Consider the following 19,517-nt stretch of genomic DNA (forward strand, 5'->3'; position numbering starts at 1 on the left):
AGAGTGTGTACCTGATCCCTTGTGGGTGATTTCAAGGGAATAATAGTTTAAAACTTACAGCGAAGTCGATCACACCATACTCTTCTAGTTTCTTTGGCAACCAAGCGGAAGAATGCGCTCCGTGAACTTCAACCGAATAGACTAATAGAACGATTATTTCATACCATAATTGAGCACATCAGATTTCTATTGATAATGATCAAAATCGTAATAATAAAACTTATGTTAAGAGAATATTGGTATTTCAAAATCAAGACATGCCACAGCCACTACTCCCATTCACAACAATATAAACAGATGTATATAAATTTAACATCATCTTATTAAAGTAGGCTTTAGTGTTGCATGCTATATTACGGCACAGGAGAAATACTCAACAAACAATTACAGGAACATCAAGCATATGTATACAACAATTACTAGCCTTAGATCAATTATATGAAGAAGAACGAAATACTTCAATTACGTAAGGGCACTTTCATTTCTCATAAATTCATTTTCATAAAAATAATTCAATTGACAAATTCAAAACAAAATTAATAATTCTATATCAAAATACTCTTAAGATTGTAGGAAAAATTAGACATAGAATTATTATAAATTAATAATCAAAGAGAAATAATAGTACAAATAATTTAACTCATAATAAAATAACATATAGAATAGAGGAACTTATCGATCATTGACTGAGGCGTGCACAAAGCACTGGGCTTAAGAGTATTTTGCCACCTCGGATAGGTTACCCGATGCGATAGGTCTCATAGCTAATACTCTCCAGGATACAACAGTCACTTCTTGCTAGCACCGCACGTGAATTAGCAAGGTCTCAGGAACTCTTTTGGATGCTCATGGGAACTTATAATAACTTGTGATGTGTGACTTTGTTATTAGAAAAAAACAAGTAGCAAAAACTATGTTATTACATTTTCGTATCTCTCTCAGCCAATTTACTATCCATATATATAACCCAAATATCAAATAAATGTGAGAATAACCGTTCCAACTTTTCCTCAAAGCAAAACCATAAAAGCTATAAAATAGTATTGACTTGGTAATGTAACGTTAGTATAGGCATAAAAGAAAAACGTGCAGGCACCATCAAGTAACCTTAAAATATCATTACCAAGTCAAAACCTTAATTAAATATAGTAATTACATTTTAATTAAATAATAAATAACTTTAAAATAAATTATAAACTAAAATATCCAACAATATATCGAAACCAATTACTTCATCCTATCACCTCATTTTTCTTCTCTCTCTCTCACGTTACACACTCCTCTCTTCTCTCTTCTCTCTTCTCTCTTATTTCTTCTGTCACAATTCTTTCTTCCTTCTCTCTTCATGCTCCTCTCTCTCGGCTTCTTTCTTCATTCTTCATTCTTAATTCTTCTTTCTTCTCCAAGACACTTGAGAGAGGTAATAACTCATAAAGCCTTCACTCTTTCTTTGATTTTGATTCCCAACACTTACAAAATATGTAAAGGATCATAAATCCAAAACTTTGTAGTATTGTTCATGAACACATCCTTCCTCAACTTTTCTTTGGCTAAATGTTTGTGAGTTATGCACATAACCATGATCTTTGTTAAACCCACAAGCATGGTTTTTTTAGACAAAGTTTCTAGTGTAAAATGAATAAACTAAGAGGTGGATCATAAATTAAATTTTACATAAAAGCTAAATCTTACTATCTAAGCAATATTATCACAAGACCTCCTTTTGTTTAACTTAACTAATTTCTCTAATTTGATTATTATTAAAAGAAGTCTCACCTTAAACACCATACATGAACTTACGCTACCTTGATTTTCTCCAAACTATCTATATCAAGTAAACTTTGTGAACTATGAAGAAAATTAAGAGGTGTTGTTTGGGAGCTAGAATCTAGTAATGATTTTATGGTGACTATAAGCCTAATTAAGGTAATAATTCCTTCCTTATATTTTACTTCCTCTATGATCAAAACTTTGCTATTGTATTATTCTTAAAAACCAATTGATCTAATAATAGTTTATAAGTTAGTAGGTTTTTTAAGGAACAAAGTATTTTCCACTCCTTTTATTTCTTGTGTTGGTCGAACCATGTGGTTCTTTTTGGACAAAAATACACTATTTGATTTTATAATGGGTTGGGTTAAAACACTTTAGATCATGAGGAATTTATTTAAAGAATCAAGAATTTTCTTTCATTGAACCAACCATGTTTTTAAAAGAATATGATGATTTTATTCAGGCTTAATTCTTTCATGAATATCATAGTTTGTGTATAGGTACTAATGGATCCAAAAGAAAAGTTTGATTTTGAAGAAAAATAATTTTTGTAAGGGAATTGAGTTTTGATTATTTTCTTTGTTGATTTAACTAAGTTGTGTTGAATATATTTAAAGAAAATATGATGTAGATGGGTGTGAGTGTGGCGAGGGTTATTTTAGAAATTATTATCTTTGAAGATGAAAAATTAAATAAAAAGAATGTAAAATAATTAAGCTTCGGATATACTTTTAAGCCAACACCCTTTTGCCATATATGGATCCTTTCCGGAAACATTGGACATATTGGACTTTTAACGTGTGTATATATGCATATGGACGATACAAAGAAAAATGAATGTATGGACATTTGGACTTTGACTTTCCTCCGAATCATGACTAACAAAGTATAACTATGAGCACTGTATAAAACAAAAGTGTTAAGTTAATTTAGTAGACTTAAGAGTTGTAGCAGTCATAGGCTTTAAAAATGAACTTATTGTTTGTGTAAAAATAGATTATGATCAGTACGATTAAATGTTTATTATTTTTATTATTTTTCTCAAGGAAATGTTTTAGAAAAATAATTGTTTTATTATGTGTACTAGGTCCTTTAAAATAAATAATAATAGTAACAATAAATCCTGGCCTTATTCTTGATCTTCAACATCGTGGTCTCTTTGGGTAGAAACTAGTCGAGTTCTATCTTTCTTGCTTTCTCTCGAGTCCGGTTATCTCTCTCTGCACTCCATTAGTTTTCTTTTCTGTTTCCTTGAGTGTTGGTGTGGTGAACTATGAGAAAGTCAGATTGTGAGAGTTTGAGTTAGAGTTTAGAGAAATGAGTAAAATGAGAAATGAAAGCATTTAATTGGAATGGCTATGGATTCTTGAGGGTCTTTGATGACTAAAAGAATTTAAGGGACAAAGCCAAATTCGTTTGGACGAAAAATTAGTCGAGGTAAGGGCACCTATCCTTTTGTAGATATATTTATATATGATAAATTAGTATGTATAATTTCTCCGTATTTTCATACGTGATGGATGATGCTTAATTTCCAAGGTGAATAAATGATTATATATGTGCAGCCTTTTATGAGATAAATTATTTGCATATTGATGTAGTTTTCCTACATGTCATATAACTATGTACACGTGAGTATATATAGGATCGTTTTCCACAGGGAGTTGCGTTAATCATAAGCATTTTCACAATCTTTCACATTAAGGTATCGTTTATAAAATGTTTGTTTGTAACACTATATCCAAAAATGACATAAAAGTAAAAACGAGAGAAGATCGAACTATTTCGCTTGCGGTATAAGTTAACAAGCAAGCATAACAGCAGCAATCTCTCGATCGATTAACAGACTCTAGCTTTATAACCAATATTATCACAATCATTTCTACAACATCCTTCGTGTCCAAAGCGATATCGTTATTTCTAAGTTAGCGTTTAAACATTCGTGTCCAAATCCCTTAAACGATAACAAAGTCGATCGGATAACTTAATCGACCGTGTCCAGCCTGATTAAGTATCCGAAAGCATTAAGTTCTTGATTAAAAGTAATTATCAAAGGTTTACAAACTTGTCAAGAGTGATATAACATAAGATAGATTGTTATTCTAGTTCTAGATTCAAGAGTTCGTGTCCAAATCATCTTGAATCTCATTGAAAGCATTAAACATAAGAATAACAACAATATTGAATCATTAAGCTAGAATCTTATACATTAAAGGATCAAAAGATTACATAATAGCTTGTTTGTTACCTCAATACTACAAAGTAGATGATATCTACACATAGACATGTATACTATGCAAAGGATGAAGGAAAGATGAAGATTCCATGTCAAGATCCTTCGTGTCCAAAGTGATCTTGAGTTGAATCTACTCCTAAACCACTTGCTTTGTGTTTCTCTCTTGGAAATAGCTCTGACCTCTCTCTTAGAATGTAAAAAAATATAAATGGAATAGTGAATGCCCTAAAAGAGAGGTAAGAATGCTATTTATATGGGCTGTGTTTTTGTACCTGCGCTAATAGCGCAATTCACGCCAATAGCGTGGTAAGTCGGCCTATAATCTGGCCAATTAGAGTGTGCCACGTTGGTCTTGCCCTGCTTCTACGCTACAACTACGCTAATGGCGTGGCTCTCTGGAGCATTTACGCCAATAGCGTATCTCACGCTAATAGCGTATTTGTTCATGACCAGCTTCTGCTTCTACGCTCCAGCTACGCTAATGGCGCAACTCTCTGGACCTTGTACGCTAATAGCTCAGTATACGCTAATAGCGTATTGTTCACAAGTGCTCCAGAATCACGCCCCAGGTACGCTATTGGCGTATCTCTCTGGATTTTTGCATCTCTTCATCACGCTAATAGCGTAGAACACGCTAATAGCGTATGGCTTTGAACTTTGACGTTTCTTGCTCCTTGCTTGTATTTTCCTGCACAAAAAGGGTAGAATAAGGCTCAAAAGCATAAATGACATATTTGCATAATAAATGGAGTTTCCCATGGAGAATCTTGCAAAACAAGTCACTAAAATGCCTAAACTACCATATGAAATATATCACTTTTAAACACTTATCAAACTCTCCCCAACTTGGCTTTTTGTTTGTCCTCAAACAATTCAATCGAAAAGGAAACTTACAAGGCTTTGGACAAGGTTTTCAATACGGTGTCAAACAATTCAAAACAAAAATTTTCAAATGGTGATTCAAATATGATCGCGCGGGCAAGCATGAAGTCGTCCGCTATTCTAGATGCAAACTAAGAAAGTGAAATATGTCCTAAACACAAAATATACATCATAAACTTCAAAACATAAACATAACTAACTATGAACCACACCTAACACACTTCTTTAAAAGTAAATCAAATATTATGATAACAAAAAGCGAAGGTAATGAACCCACACCCAACAATCATGCTAACATCCTGATTAAGTTAGGTGTCCATCCAAATATCGTCTCAAAAAGCACAAAAGCATGGATCAAAAGGTCTTTCAAGGGTTATAACTTGGCTGGGCTACAAAAGAAATGTCATATGTGGGGCAATTGATCAGAAAGCTTATCAAAGAGGAACATTCTTCGTATCGACAACTAAAATCCATAATCTTCCCTACCAAATATTACAAACCCTTGGTGATAAACAATCAAACCGATAACCTTGACAACTTATTCTATTTTTGATTTTTCTTTCTTTTTCTTCTTTTTCTTTTCTTTTCTTTTTCAAAGTACAACTTTTTCTTTTCTTCAATGTTGTGAGGTTATTCTAACATTTTCACCAGATACTTAACTTACAATGCCTCCTTTTTCTCCCCAACTTGAATACAACAAAACTCTAATTGAATGTTCCCCTATCCTAAGGCAAGGGACAAAGTACAATAAGGTTAAGGGTTCAACAAAGTAAAAATATCAAAGTCCTATAAGAGTCAAGCATGAACTGGATTTTTGAAAAATTTCAGGCAAATTCAATGAGCATTGTGCTTATGAATATTGACAGTTCATGTTTGAGGACTTGATTCATTTGGCTCAGATTGGGGTATCAGATACTCGCTCTTCTCACAGGTAGGCTTTATGTGGTCAATTCAGTTAATCTCAATTCAAAAAGTGCCTTGATCCTTTCCATGCTTTCAAACAATTCAAAATAATTATCAGATTTAACATAACTAAAACAAGTTAGACGGTGATTATCGGTCTCCAGCATATATATACAACAGTTTGAAGTTACCTCACATTTAGGTTAAGTACTAAGTGGTTCATAAATATTTATGTTTATGACAAGAATTAAATGAGATACATTTTGTGCAAAGTACAAGTTTCAAATTCTTAGTAAAAACCTAGAATAACGGGAAACTAATACCTTGGCTTTGCGCTTTCTCAAAATTAATATCATTATCGCTCACCTGCTTTTGCTCAAACATGGCTCCTTGGAGCACTTTAAACTTAATTGTTCATGAGCAATTTTTCTTTTGAGAGACACAAGCAAGATTTAAACCAAAAAATTCATCCAAAATGTAAGTTAAAAAAAACAAGCTAAGTTATTAAACCACAATAATATAAAGTACTAAAGTATCAAGTCGAGCACCAAAAACCACAGTGCTCGAAGAGTACAAAATACAACAAAATTAAAATAAAATAAGTACCAACATCAAATTAAAAACATAAGTTTGAAAGCAAAAATAAAAACATCACTAAAAACTCATAGAATGGTCACTGATCATCATCTGCATCGTCCATGTCAAGGTCCACATCCACATCATCATCACCACCTCCAGCATCCACAGCATCTGCCACCCCCACATAAGGACCTGGCCTGCCCTCAGGCCAGTGAACATAGCTCTGGTACTGGTCAGGTGTCATAACCGGGTAATCAGCATTTCCCGGATACATGTGAGCATTATAAAGGTCCTGATGAATGCCCATGTTGCTCCTATAAATTGCCTCATTCTGATTCATTAAGAAGCTGTTCTGGTCCCGCACATACTGGTTGTGCATCTGCTGCTCCAGCATGAAAGTCTGCAAACCTGAAAAATCAAAAGAACCAGCGCCCTCAGATGGGCCATCCTCATCATCAGAAAAATGATATTGGGCTTCCCTCTGCTCTCTCTTCAGCCAGGTAGCAATGGAAGTGTCATTGATGCAACCCTCAATGTCTTCATCAAAGGGCCCAGAAATGGTAACTCCATTGGCCTTAAGCAAGCCCATGATAAGTCCCGGATAGAACAAAGCAACCTTCTTCGCCCCTGTGGCACACTTTAGAGCCACCTGCTTCGTCTCATTGGCTATTATGCGAGCAATATCAACCTGCACTCCTTTCATAATACACCAAATGAGTGGTAGAACAGCCTTTGCGGCATCAGATGTATGAGCTCTGGGTAAAGCATTATGGACAAGAAATTGGAACACTAAGCAGGCCTGAGCATTCATCTCTTTGGTGAGTGCATGCCTGATCTCATTGTTGTCTTTCCTCACAAAATATCTACCCTTTAGCATAATGTCCCTCTCAATTTGCTCAAATTTCCAGCTACCTTGAGCATTTCTCTTAGCATAAGTACACAAGGGTGGAATGGTTGGATCAGGAGATGGTTCAAGGACACAAGCATTGTCGAGGAAAGCATTGATTGAATCCCTATCAAAAGGGATTTGCTTCCCTCTCACATGGGAAGTCCATGAAAAAGTATCAGCTAGGGTGTTGGGTGAGCTATCAGGTACAACATTGCAATAAAATTCCCTCACCAAGTCAGTGTTAATCTCGGTTGCAGGGTAGATGAGCTTATTCCACTTACGCTCCCAAAACATATGGAGCAAGTCCACATTTGTGCCATCAGGGTTAATGTCAAAGGTTTTCTCGTGCCAGGTCTTATATTGTGCCATCTTTTTGAACCTGGCAGAGTGAGCAGGTGTGGGAAAATGGTTAGGGATACTGGGTGCAGTAGATGTTGAGGCACCTTTGCCTCTAGGACGTTTGGTCCCGGTAATTTTTTCTTGGTTCTTAGGTGCCATCTGCAAAATAACCAGGAAATACCAACATTTTGTATAGAAAGAATTAGCACAAACTGGAATTGATCATTTAAAAACATCAAAAATTTTGAAAATCTGGGCAAGTCTGAAAAACCACACTAATAGCGCCTGCCACGCTAATAGCGTATGGCTTTGAACTTTGACGTTTCTTGCTCCTTGCTTGAATTTTCCTGCACAAAAAGGGTAAAATAAGGCTCAAAAGCATAAATGACATATTTGCATAATAAATGGAGTTTTCCATGGAGAATCTTGCAAAACAAGTCACTAAAATGCCTAAACTACCATATGAAATATATCACTTTTAAACACTTATCACATATGCTTATGCTAAAATTGAGATATGTAAGTTTTTGCATTAGCATATAAGGGGAATCGTATGCTCATGCATTTCATAGTAAACGTGGCCACCAGAGAGGAGTCACAACGTGCACACCAGAGAGGTGGCACGGGGTGCGTTGAAGACCACCTTATCCCGTAGTGGATCATTGAGTCTGATAGATGGGTAGATACTCATCTCCTTATGTGGAGTTGCCACAACCCTCTGCGGAGGTGTATTAATTCCGGAATCATTTGCATGTGATGTCCTGTGATATGCTTCACACTCATGTAAAGTCTGCATTTTAGGCTAAATGTGCATTATTTTTATTATGATCACTTTTTATACTTGTTTTTGTATGTGAGTTAGATTGAGATCTCTAATTCACGTATAATGTTTGCTCTGTTTATGCTTCCTGGATATTTGTTATTTTCGGATTGGTGACCCTTTCAGTGGATGTGTGGGCTATATGCCATAGATTATGACGACACCATGGGATACAAAGACACTTCCATCGGAGGCGACGAAGTCCAGCTTCCCCGGATGAGTGGATTATTTCGTCATAGAGATTTGACCAAGTTCGCAGGATAGATCACGTTCAAGGGGTATGTAGTCGAGACCTCTCACATATTCATTGGAAGACAACCTTAGGATATGTCAGTTATGGGTCTAATACCCAACTTTATTTGAGTCTAAGATCAGCTTAGGAGTCCTTTTAATTTTAGGAATCAACTTTGTAAGGATTCCTTTTAATTTTAGTTAATACTTTTCATAGAAAATTCTCCCTCTGCGTAGGGATGTAAGTGTGTCTTGTAAATTGATCAGCCGTCATACAAAGCGCTATATAACTCTGACGTTCATTTTGAAAAGGAACCTTTATTTCATTTTGTTAATAATGTGATTAAAAAGGTTTAACACTTTTCTTTCGTTATAAGAAGAAAAAAAAGTAAACACAATATTTGGTGATGAAAAACGGGGCCTTACACATACCCTGTTCTGAATTCAATTAACTTTTGACAATCCACTCCGGTGCTGAGAACAAGCTGAGATATTCAGACACAGACAATCGCTGACTTCGACCCAAGCAATAATTACGGAAATAAGTACATATCCTGTATGTATCATCGATAAAGACGACACAATTCCCTTTGGCAACACACAAATCCGAAGCTGAAGCAGAAAATGAACATCCATTCACAAAGAACAAAACCCTATCCCCTAAACTCATCAACTTCACCCATTTTTTATTCTTCTCCTCAAGTCTAAACACATCAAAAGTCTTAAGATTCTCATAAATATTAACCAACAACAACTCACCCTCACTCTCCACCAGTAATTTTCTATTTCCAGGAATAAAAAGGATTATCCACTAACTGGACACTCGAGTCTGACTCAATTGTAACTGTCTGACCAGTATTGTCGACCAAGTAAAACCTCCTTTTAAACACATAAATATCTACATATTTAGTTGACATGTCGGAAATGGGTTTCTAAAATTTGTTGAGGTAACAGAACAGCATAGGATGGGGGAAATATTCTGAAATGCCGAGAACCATAGGGTTTTCTCCATTGCACATGATTGCAAGGAACTTTTCACGCTTCTTGTTGTAGAAGAAATAGTTATGACAATTAATGTCTCCGTAGTCCAGGATGAAATTAGTTCCTAAATTGAGGACAAAGAGTTTATTGAAGTCAAGCACACGAGGAAAACCATGAGAAGAGTAGACTGAGTTGAAGAGTAGGTGGAAGAGCTTGGTTTTGCCATGTGAGTTTTGGGTAACTCTAATCAACCAAGGACGAAGTGGCTTACCGTGTCGGAGTGGTTTAATGAGAAAGAGAGTGCGTTTGAAGAGGCAGCAAAACGGAGAAGTGTTGGTGTTGTTGATGGTATTAGAGAGATTATATGAGAGTCGGGGGAGTGGAACCTTTAGGGTAGAATTGGGATGGTGATTTGAAACGGAATAGCGCCGCCACTTTGAACAAACCGATCGAAAATGAATGAGATCGAGTTCTTCGTCGATTCGTTTCGATATCAAATTCAGAAGCTCATTTGGGAGTTCACACCAGTCAGTGGACGCCATGGCTTCTGTGTGTTACTGATTCTCCTTTCTTTTATATTAACGAACCCTAGTAAAACATGCTATACGATTGAAAACTTACTATTCAAGGATAACTTCAAGGTAAAAAAATATTTTTATTTTAAAATCTCACTTTTTGTAAATCATTTATTTTTACGCAATTTTTTAGTAAATCTGATTGCTCAATATTATAGATAGGGTTTAGTACTTTGATGCACAAACGTACAAAGATGCACAAAACTTTACTCAATATTGATTTCTCATTGATCACTCTTGTCTCAAATTGCTGAGTAAACCATCAAAAGAAGCTTCTTCCAAAGGCATAGTAGCAGGATAGACATGTTTGTCTTCAGGGATGAAGTTAGAAGGAGGGCCGGCAGATGCCCTGGTCCCCCGAACTTTTGAAGGAAAAAAAAAACTATACTAGTATGCTATTATATTTTTCGGTCTTAATATCTATTTTTCTGTAGACTTTATATGATATTGTATATTGATCTTTTTTTACTCAATATGATGTTGTATATTGATCTTTTTTTACTCAATATATTGGGCCTTAAACAACCAAGTTTCTAGGCTTTATTGCACTAATCCTTAACTTAAATCCTTAACACCAAAAATTAAAGAACAATTTTTTCTCAAATTTATAGAAGAATCTTAATTCTTGACTAGAATTCCAATTTGTGATTCTTCGGTGCAATTTCTCTTAGAAATATCGAATCATTGACTGCAACTTTGTTTTCAGATTCTCAGCCACTACCAACGATTCACTGGTTGTGATTGCATCCTCCTACTTTTGCATTTTTGTTGTTTCATATTTTACTATTCAAAGATCATTGAAATTTCTTAAAATTTGGGATATCTATTATTTTTGAATATATCTTATAGTTTCTTAAATTTCTTGTATATATTATGCATTTGGCAATTTATTTTTTCTTCACTAAATAATACTATCAACTCGGTCCCCCCCTAAACTAAATTTGTGCTCCGCCCCTGCTTTTATTGTATTTCATGTAGGAGTAGGAGTAATTCAAGCGATAGGACGAATTATGCCGTATTGTGATCTTAATGTTAGAAATGGCCAACTCTTTAGACTTATACCCAACCCTTAACTCGATCAATGGAGATGAATCACATGTTTGATAAATTTGAGTACTTATTAAACAGTGAAGCATTCATATTGGGTATATATCTGGTACTGATACTTATTTGATATTCTATTTTTCTCATTATTTTGTCGGGAATGAAATTTGTAGATCTTTCATATCTAGCCACTATCTAGGAGTTTTAATATCACATGTAGTTTTGATTTCCAATTTTTCTCCAAGAAGTTGTCCACTCTATGAAATCTTCTAGACTGGAGGTAAGAGCAGCTGTATCGATATCAAGCAATTGGTCTTGTCAAAAGCATACAACAAAATGGAATGAGCGTTGTAAAGTGTCTTGATCTAGGTAAAAGTAAATTTATCGTAGTTATGCATCAAGTATATACAGACGATTTTTTTGTAGTCTATACTTTTATACATCCATGGATTTAGTGACGAAGTTTAACTCGTCAAACAATCATTTGGTTTTACCTACATAACTTTGATTGTAGATATAGAGCTTAGTTAGAATTTTCAACTTTTTTAACCTACAGCTATTTTATGTTACTATACAATATGGATTTTAAGGGTTTTCGTGCACGTGGTAGTCATTCCCTTCACCCGCGGACGAAGGTGGGACGATAAAAAGCTCAGACTTGAGTCCAACAAATTTGTGCACGCGATGATCTGATTTGTGTACGTGCAAAAATTGAATGTTCAACTACCTAATTAACCACCTTCTTGTGTACTCAACACAAGATTACTCGTCGATTCAAACCATTTGTGTATAAATTCATGCCAAACTTTATTTTTTAGGTAGTTGAACACTGAAACTGCAGGAGATATGCAGAAGTTGGAAATGATGGCAACACTGAAACAGTGACAAAGAACTTCCCATGGAATAGCAATTAAAAGAAAAGATTCACAAAGCATGAAAGTATGTAATATCACAGATTTCCATCAAACAGAAGCAAAGTAAAATCATTAATAGCAGAAAAAGGGGAAATTCTAATATGCTGAAAAATGACTATTATTGTTGGAAAATATAGAGCGAGAGGGAGCTAGTGGTAGTGACACACATTAGTGATGAGCATATTGTAGGAGGAGACACATTAGTGATATGGTGAAGCCTTCAATATTATTGACATTGCATCTCAAAGGCTTAAAGGCTTGAATACAATTGCACCCATATAAGTCTATTTATAGGTGCTTATAGATGTTTCTAGAACTAGAATAATCTAGGCCTTTGTTTGCCTTTTCTACATTAGAATATTATGGATGTTTCTAGGCTACAACTTAACCTAGACATTAATGGAACAATCTAGAAACATATAATAACTTTAAGCTTATTCTAGTTTTCTCTAATGTATTCTAGAAATATCTAGAAATGTGCATCATATTTCAACACTCCTCCTTGATGCATATTTCGAAAACTTCAAATGTAGTACGTAGTTGCTCATACATAGTTTTGTGCTATCATCTCCTCCTGCATTGATACTCTTCATAGTTGATCAATTTGACATGATAGAAAATTTGTGCCACCTCTTGTCATAATATTTGTAATTGGTCTCCTTGCCGGTCTAATTGAAGACTTCTGCATGGACCATTCTTCCTCCTTAATTGCATGTGAATCTCCTTGTCGACATAGTTGAAGATTTCTGATAGGGAGAATTTCTTGTTCATAGTTGCTTGTGAGTCTCCTTGTCACTCATGTAGTAGATTCTTGACAGGGACTCATTCTTGCTCTAGTAGTTACCTATGCTTGTACTCAAGTTAAGCATCAGAGGTCACAGGTCTCCATTTAAATTTATTGCCTGGACTTGTGCTCTATTCGAACTTGAGTGTCTTATTCGCCATAGGTCTTCGACATTAATCGGACTTGAACTTTAGAGGATCGGGCTGTTAGGCTACCTGAACTCCTCTATAGCCTTCTTAGTTTTTTTTTGTTTGAACTCAAACAGAGTAGAGCCTTGTGGCTACATGTACTCCTTTTGTGTTTGAGTCATAGACTGAGAATTTCTACTTTTGAAGAATTCATGTTATAGAAGAACATATAGTTGGTGACACGAGGTCATATTTTGCTACGCCCTGTTAATGACCGAACGCAGCTCTGATACCACATGTCCTAATTTTTTACAGTATCCACATTGTGGTTTTCACGCCATCGACAATATTTCTCGGCATGATTGGTCCTCTTGCATATGCCACATGGAGGATAATCATCTTGATTTTTCTTTGAGAAATTTCTAGAAATATCTTTGTTTCTAGAATTTTCTCCATTTTTCTTGTTTCCTCCAAATCCTTTATTTTGAGACCGTAATTTAAGCTTTGATTGAAAGGCATTTTCAATTGTATCATCGTCATGCCTAATCAATCTTTGCTCATAAGCTTCTAGTGAGCCTATTAATTCTGTCACTGACAAAGTAGACAGATCTTTGGTTTGCTCAATCGTAGTAACAATTGCATCATACTTACGAGGAATAGAAATTAGAATTTTCTCAACAATTCTTTTGTCGAGAATACTATTGATGAAAGTCGTTCTTAGCATCAAACAAGATAAGTATTTGTGTATCGTCTCCACAGGGAATAGTGCGTTATCAAGGACAGTTTAACATCAATTATCATTCCAAGTATTAAGAGTACTTGTTTGTTTGAATTGAAATGTAACTAGCTAAACTAATTGCAAAAAGTAAAAGTTGAGATAAATAAGGATTGAAACTTGTTAGGAGTAGAGTTCCTTAACCAAGCGTCACACGTAACCTAATGATCCATACGAATTCTAGCTTTATAAACAACATTATCACAATCAATTCTAAACTATCCTTTGTGTCCAAAGTGATATAATTAACTCTAAGGTAACGTATAAACATTCGTGTCCAAATCCCTTAAACGATAACAAAGTCGATCAAATAACCTAATCGACCGTGTCCAGCCTGATTAAGTATCCGAAAGCATTTAACTCTTGATTATGGTGATTATCACAAGATTAACAAAGATGTCAAGTAAGTTAACCTAAGATATATTGCTACTCTAGCTCTAGATTCAAGAGTTTGTGTCCAAAGCACCTTGAATCTCATTGAAAGCATTAACACAAGAATAACAACAATATTGAATATAAATTGCTAGAACCATATATTGCAAGATCAAAAGATTACATGTTTAGCAAGGGTCAAGTACCTCTCATCCCAACAAAGGGTATTTAGCTACACATCATCATGGAAGCCTTGCAAGGATGGATTGAAAAGGAAGGATTCATTACACTTGTGATGTCTCAACTAAGGAATAATAATCCAACTTCCAAAACCACTCTCACTCTATATGATCTACCTTACTTCTCTCTATGAAATTACAATAAAAAGCTAAGCTAAAAGTGAGAGAAAATGATCCTCAAAATATCTAAGAGGATCCCCACATAACTCATTATTCAAGGAATAGCAAGTGGGTATTTTATAGCCTCTGCCCTGCCTGAACTCGCAGATGCGAGCTACATCACTCGCAGATGCGAGTTGCTTCTCTGGACCAATGATAAGCTGCCACGTCATAAATGAGGAGGTCAAACCGCCCTAACTCGCAGTTGTGAGTAAGGGAGCTCGCAGTTGCGAGTTGCTCGCATTAGCACTCGCAGATGCGAGTTTGAGTGCGAGTTGCATGCCTCCTGGATCAGCTTCTGCCCAAATAGTACTTTTTCATGATTTTGGTCTTTGATCAATGTCTTGAGGCTAATTCCTGCACAAAAGGATAGAGTAATGATAAGTAAAGCGTAATAAGGCATTTAACGCTTATTTCTTGGCTTTTCCTTCAATTACTTGCAAAGCAAGCAACAAAAAGTGCTTAAAATATAACATGAATTTAACACTTCTTGGCATTTATCAAACTCTCCCCAACTTAACTCTTTGTTTGTCCTCAAACAAAAGATTGAAAATCAAACAAGTAAATGACAAGACACAAGTACAACAGGCTTTGAAAACATCTTCAGATGAATGATTTAAAAGTGAATGCGCGGGCAAGTCTAAGTTTCCAACTAATCTAAAATTCTACTACTTACATGAGATGAGTCCTAAGTACAAAGTTCATGTCAAATATTTCAAAACAATAATACATTTATTTACGAACCACACCTAACACACTTCTTTGAAAGTAGATAAACAATTGAAAACAAATCAATGAGGGTTATGAACACACATCCGAAAATCAAGTTAACATTCCAATCAAGTTATGTGTCCATCCAAATATCATTTCAAAAGGCATAAAAACATGGATCAAAAGGTCTTTGAGGGTTATAACTTGGCTTGGCTACAAAAGAAATGTCATATGTGGGGCAATTGAAATCAAAAAGCCTATCAAAGAGGACATTCCTTGTATCAACCATTAAAATTCACAATCTTATCTACCAATCATTACAAACCCTTGGTGCTTGAACATGACAAACTTTGATCTTGACAACTTATTTTCTTCTTGGATTTTTCTATCTTTTTCTCTTTTTCTTTTTCTTTTCATGTACACATTGTTTTTCTTTTCTTTTGTATTTACAACAACATGTTGTCTTGATCAAAGATAAAATTACACCATTATACTTGACATAAGATTTACATCTACCTTCTCTCCCCAACTTGAATCAAAATACCCTATTTGAATGTTCCTCTACTCTAAGGCATAAGGGACAAATAAACATTGAAGGTTTAGGGTTCAACAATTAAAAACATATCAGAGTCTTAAAGTGCGTCAAGAATGAACTGAATTTTGAAAAATTTAAAGGCAACTTCATCAAGCATTGTGCTTATGAATTGACAGTTCATAATTGATGACTCCAATTTATTTGGCTCAAGTGGGTTAGCAAGTACTCGCTCTACTCACAAGGTAGGCTATTTGTGGTCAAGTATGTTTCACTCATTAACAAAAATGTGCCTTGATCACTTCTATGCCTTCACACAATTAAAAACAATTATTGGATTTAAAATAACAAAATCGAGTTAAACAATGAATTACGGTCTCCTTGCATATGTACGAACACTTGAGGTTTCCTCACTTTTAGGCTAGAACTAAGTGGTTCAAAAATAAATAAATTATTGCGAAAAACTAAATGAAATGAAATTTGTACAAAGTACTCGTTCCATATTCGAGTAAAAACCTAGAAAAACTGGAAACTTGTACCTTGGCTTTGCGCTTTTGATCACAACTATGAATCATTATCAATCATCTGAGAATTGAATTTAAAGCAAGAGTGATACGCAAGAAACTTCCACAATTCTTTTAAATTAAAACCAAATGAAGTACTTGAAAAACGCTAACACATTATTTTACTACAAAATAAAATTAAACCATACTAATATAAATACGAACATCACAATACTAATTAAAACGAAACAAAAGTTACCATTCATCAATATCCAAAATACTTAAACAAAGTACTGAATAAGTAACAAAGTACGAGTACATGTGCTAAAATAAAAATAACCAACAAAATATTGTTCAAAGCTAACAAAAGAGAAAGCAAAATAAAAATAAGGAAGACAGCAAGAATTGATTGAAAGCTTGATAAAATATCATTCAAAAAAGGATGAGCTTTCAAATCTTTTCTTCCTCCTCAAGACTGCATATCATCATCCGAGCCATCATGAGTTGAAGTAGCACTCGGAACTCTATTCGGATCATCACGGTCATCACCATCACCTACACCACCAATATCCTCCTCCATGTTTGCATCCTCTTGACATGCAAAGAAATTACCCCCTCCATAGGGTTTTAGCGTGTCCTCAGGCCAATTCACATACTCTTGAAAAGCTGGAGGTGCCATGAACTGGTCCATGATCTATGGAGGGTATCCATGTTGCTGCTGCATAATGTATTGAGATTGCTGAAAGTACAAGCTTTCCCGATGAATGGCTGACATCATATTATAATTAAGCACATTATTCTCATGTTGCCATTGAACATAGCTAGCAAAATCAAAACCAGCTGCTGATGGGAATGGAAAAGGTGCAACTTGAGGCTCGGATTGTGAGGGAGGTGACCTAGAAGATGAAGCTTGCTTACCCTTACTCTGTTTAGATTGACCCATGATGTAACGGGTAATGAAGGCATCATCAATGGGGTTTTTGATTATTTCATGATAATCAGTGGGCATCCTCATGTGGGTGTCTTTGATCAAACCCATGATTAACCCAGGAAATGAGAGACGGGTTTTTGGCTCCCCATGACCTTGAAGCACAACCTTTCTTAGTTGCCAAGCAATGGTTTGGGCTATATCTACCTTGATGCCTTTGAGAATGTAAAAAATTAATGGGCAGACATCAATGGAACAATCGAGCATATGACTATTAGGCTTGACATTATGGAGGATGAATCGAAACATCAGTTTGGCTGGTGGTTTCATCAGTTTATATTAGGCAATGTTTTCTCTACCCGCATCACTTTTGTCATAGGTTTCCCCCTCTAGCATTATGAATTTTTTTTATCTCATCGTGGATATTATCAAGGAGAAAGTGACCTAGGTTTTGTTTCTTATGGAAATTATCAATCCCATCCTCAGTCTCAACATCTAGGTCGAAAAGGATCTCCTAGGAATGTGTTTATGGCATCACGATCAAACTTGATTGTCCTACCCCTCACAAAGGTTTCAAAAGTGAAAGGGTCGGTTTGAGGGTTTTGGGGAAGGGCATTGGCATAGAATTCTCTCACCAACTCTTGGTTGATTTTGGTTATTGGGTTTAAGAGCCCGGTCCACCCTTGATCAAGGAAAAGTTTGTGAAAGTTGCCATATGGTCCATCCGGTTTAATGTGAACAACTCTCTCAGTCCACAAGGACTGTTTAAGCAAGGCATTGTATCTGTTTTGGTGGTACCTAGACTTAAATCTCTCTTGATCATAGGACTGGTTTTGGGTTGGGGGCTGAGGTACGGATGACTCACCTTGCTTTCTCTTATCGGTGTTAATTCTTTTAGGTGTCATGCCTGCAAAACAACCAGAAAAATACCATACAACATAGAAAATACAATTAATACCAGTGTGGAACATAATAAAACAGTTGCAGGATCAAAAAGTTGAAAATCACAGAAACATGCAGCCAGTTCTGCTGCAACTCGCAGTTGCGAGCAGATGCACTCGCAGTTGCGAGTTTATGAAGATACTCACAGATGCGAGTTGGTTCACTCGCAGATGCGAGTTGCCCAGAATTTGGCAAAAACGCATCTTTTTCAAGCTTTTCTCAATGCCATGATGTTCTTAACCTACACAAAGTATTTACGACCCTTGTTTGACAATTTAGATGAAATGAATCATGCATTGGTTCAGAAAATCGAATTTGTGCCACAAAACCCCTAATTTTATTTTATTTTCAAAATTTACAAAAGGGTTATTTAACAAATGTGGCTTAGAATGACAAACATTACAAATTATGCAAGATTCAATTTCATCATATCAAATGGGTAGCATTTATACAGATTCAGAATTCCCAAAACAATCTTCTACCCTAGGGTTCATATGCATTCACGTATTTACAGTTAAAAGGCACAAGCAACAAACCTAAAATTGAAAAGAATACAAGTGCAGAAATGAATTGGAAGATGAAATTTGACTTGCTTTGGACTTGATTGAAACTTTGAATAATTTAGGGTTTGTGTTGCCAAGGGTTTGTGTTGAGAGAAGAAAGTTTTGGAATTTTTGTGGTGAGAGAAACAAAACCGAAAAAATGAGGAGATAATGAGTGGGTGAGGGGAGTTAAAGCTGGTTAGTGGCATTGATTTTCGTAACTGCCCAAAACTGCAGCTACTCGCAGGTGCGAGCAGATTTACTCGCAGATGCGAGTGTTTTGGTGGTCAACTGGTCAAAACCCATTCAGCTCGCAGTTGCGAGCTGTTTTACTCGCAGTTGCGAGTACTTATGGTTCACACTTTTGCTCTCTGTTTGGCTTCTGTTTTTGGATGGTGTAATGCATGCACATGACTCTAATATCTAATTATGCATTAAAACACTAAATGGACTTACAAAATTGGGTTGCCTCCCAACAAGCGCTTGTTTTACGTCGTTAGCTCGACGCCTTTTTGGTTAGGGCGGCCAAAATGAAACGGAAAGCACATCATCTTTTGTACTCCTTTGCTTTGGGAGAAATTCCATGAACTTTAGGAACAAATGACTTGGAATCCATGACCTCCTTAGCTTTGGTTTATTGAACAAGGTACAAATTTCATCAATTACCCGATCGATTTCTACCTTGTTCACTTTCTTCCCTCTTGCTTCCATTAAATCTTCCTTGATTAGTAACCGT

The 19,517-nt window shown here is 35.6% G+C and overlaps 1 long non-coding RNA gene and 1 pseudogene across 2 annotated transcripts; one reads left to right on the plus strand and one right to left on the minus strand.

Moving 5' to 3' along the window:
- The first annotated feature begins 1,242 nt into the window (after nucleotides 1-1,242).
- On the plus strand, nucleotides 1,243-8,963 carry LOC146936656 (uncharacterized). 2 transcript variants are annotated; one of them, XR_015030675.1, is made up of 3 exons: nucleotides 1,243-2,860; nucleotides 3,087-3,210; nucleotides 8,573-8,963. It is a non-coding gene; the product is annotated as an uncharacterized LOC146936656 (long non-coding RNA). The 2 variants fall into 2 exon arrangements; XR_015030674.1 differs by lacking the exon at nucleotides 8,573-8,963 and having other exon boundaries at nucleotides 3,087-3,354.
- Nucleotides 8,964-9,100: 137 nt separating this feature from the next.
- On the minus strand, nucleotides 9,101-10,175 carry LOC146936657 (F-box protein SKIP23-like; annotated as a pseudogene).
- Nucleotides 10,176-19,517: the final 9,342 nt, after the last annotated feature.

Source organism: Medicago sativa, chromosome 3, assembly GCF_051527215.1.
Source record: "Medicago sativa cultivar Bolivia chromosome 3, Bolivia_mono, whole genome shotgun sequence".
In the NCBI taxonomy this organism is placed as follows: Eukaryota; Viridiplantae; Streptophyta; class Magnoliopsida; order Fabales; family Fabaceae; genus Medicago; species Medicago sativa.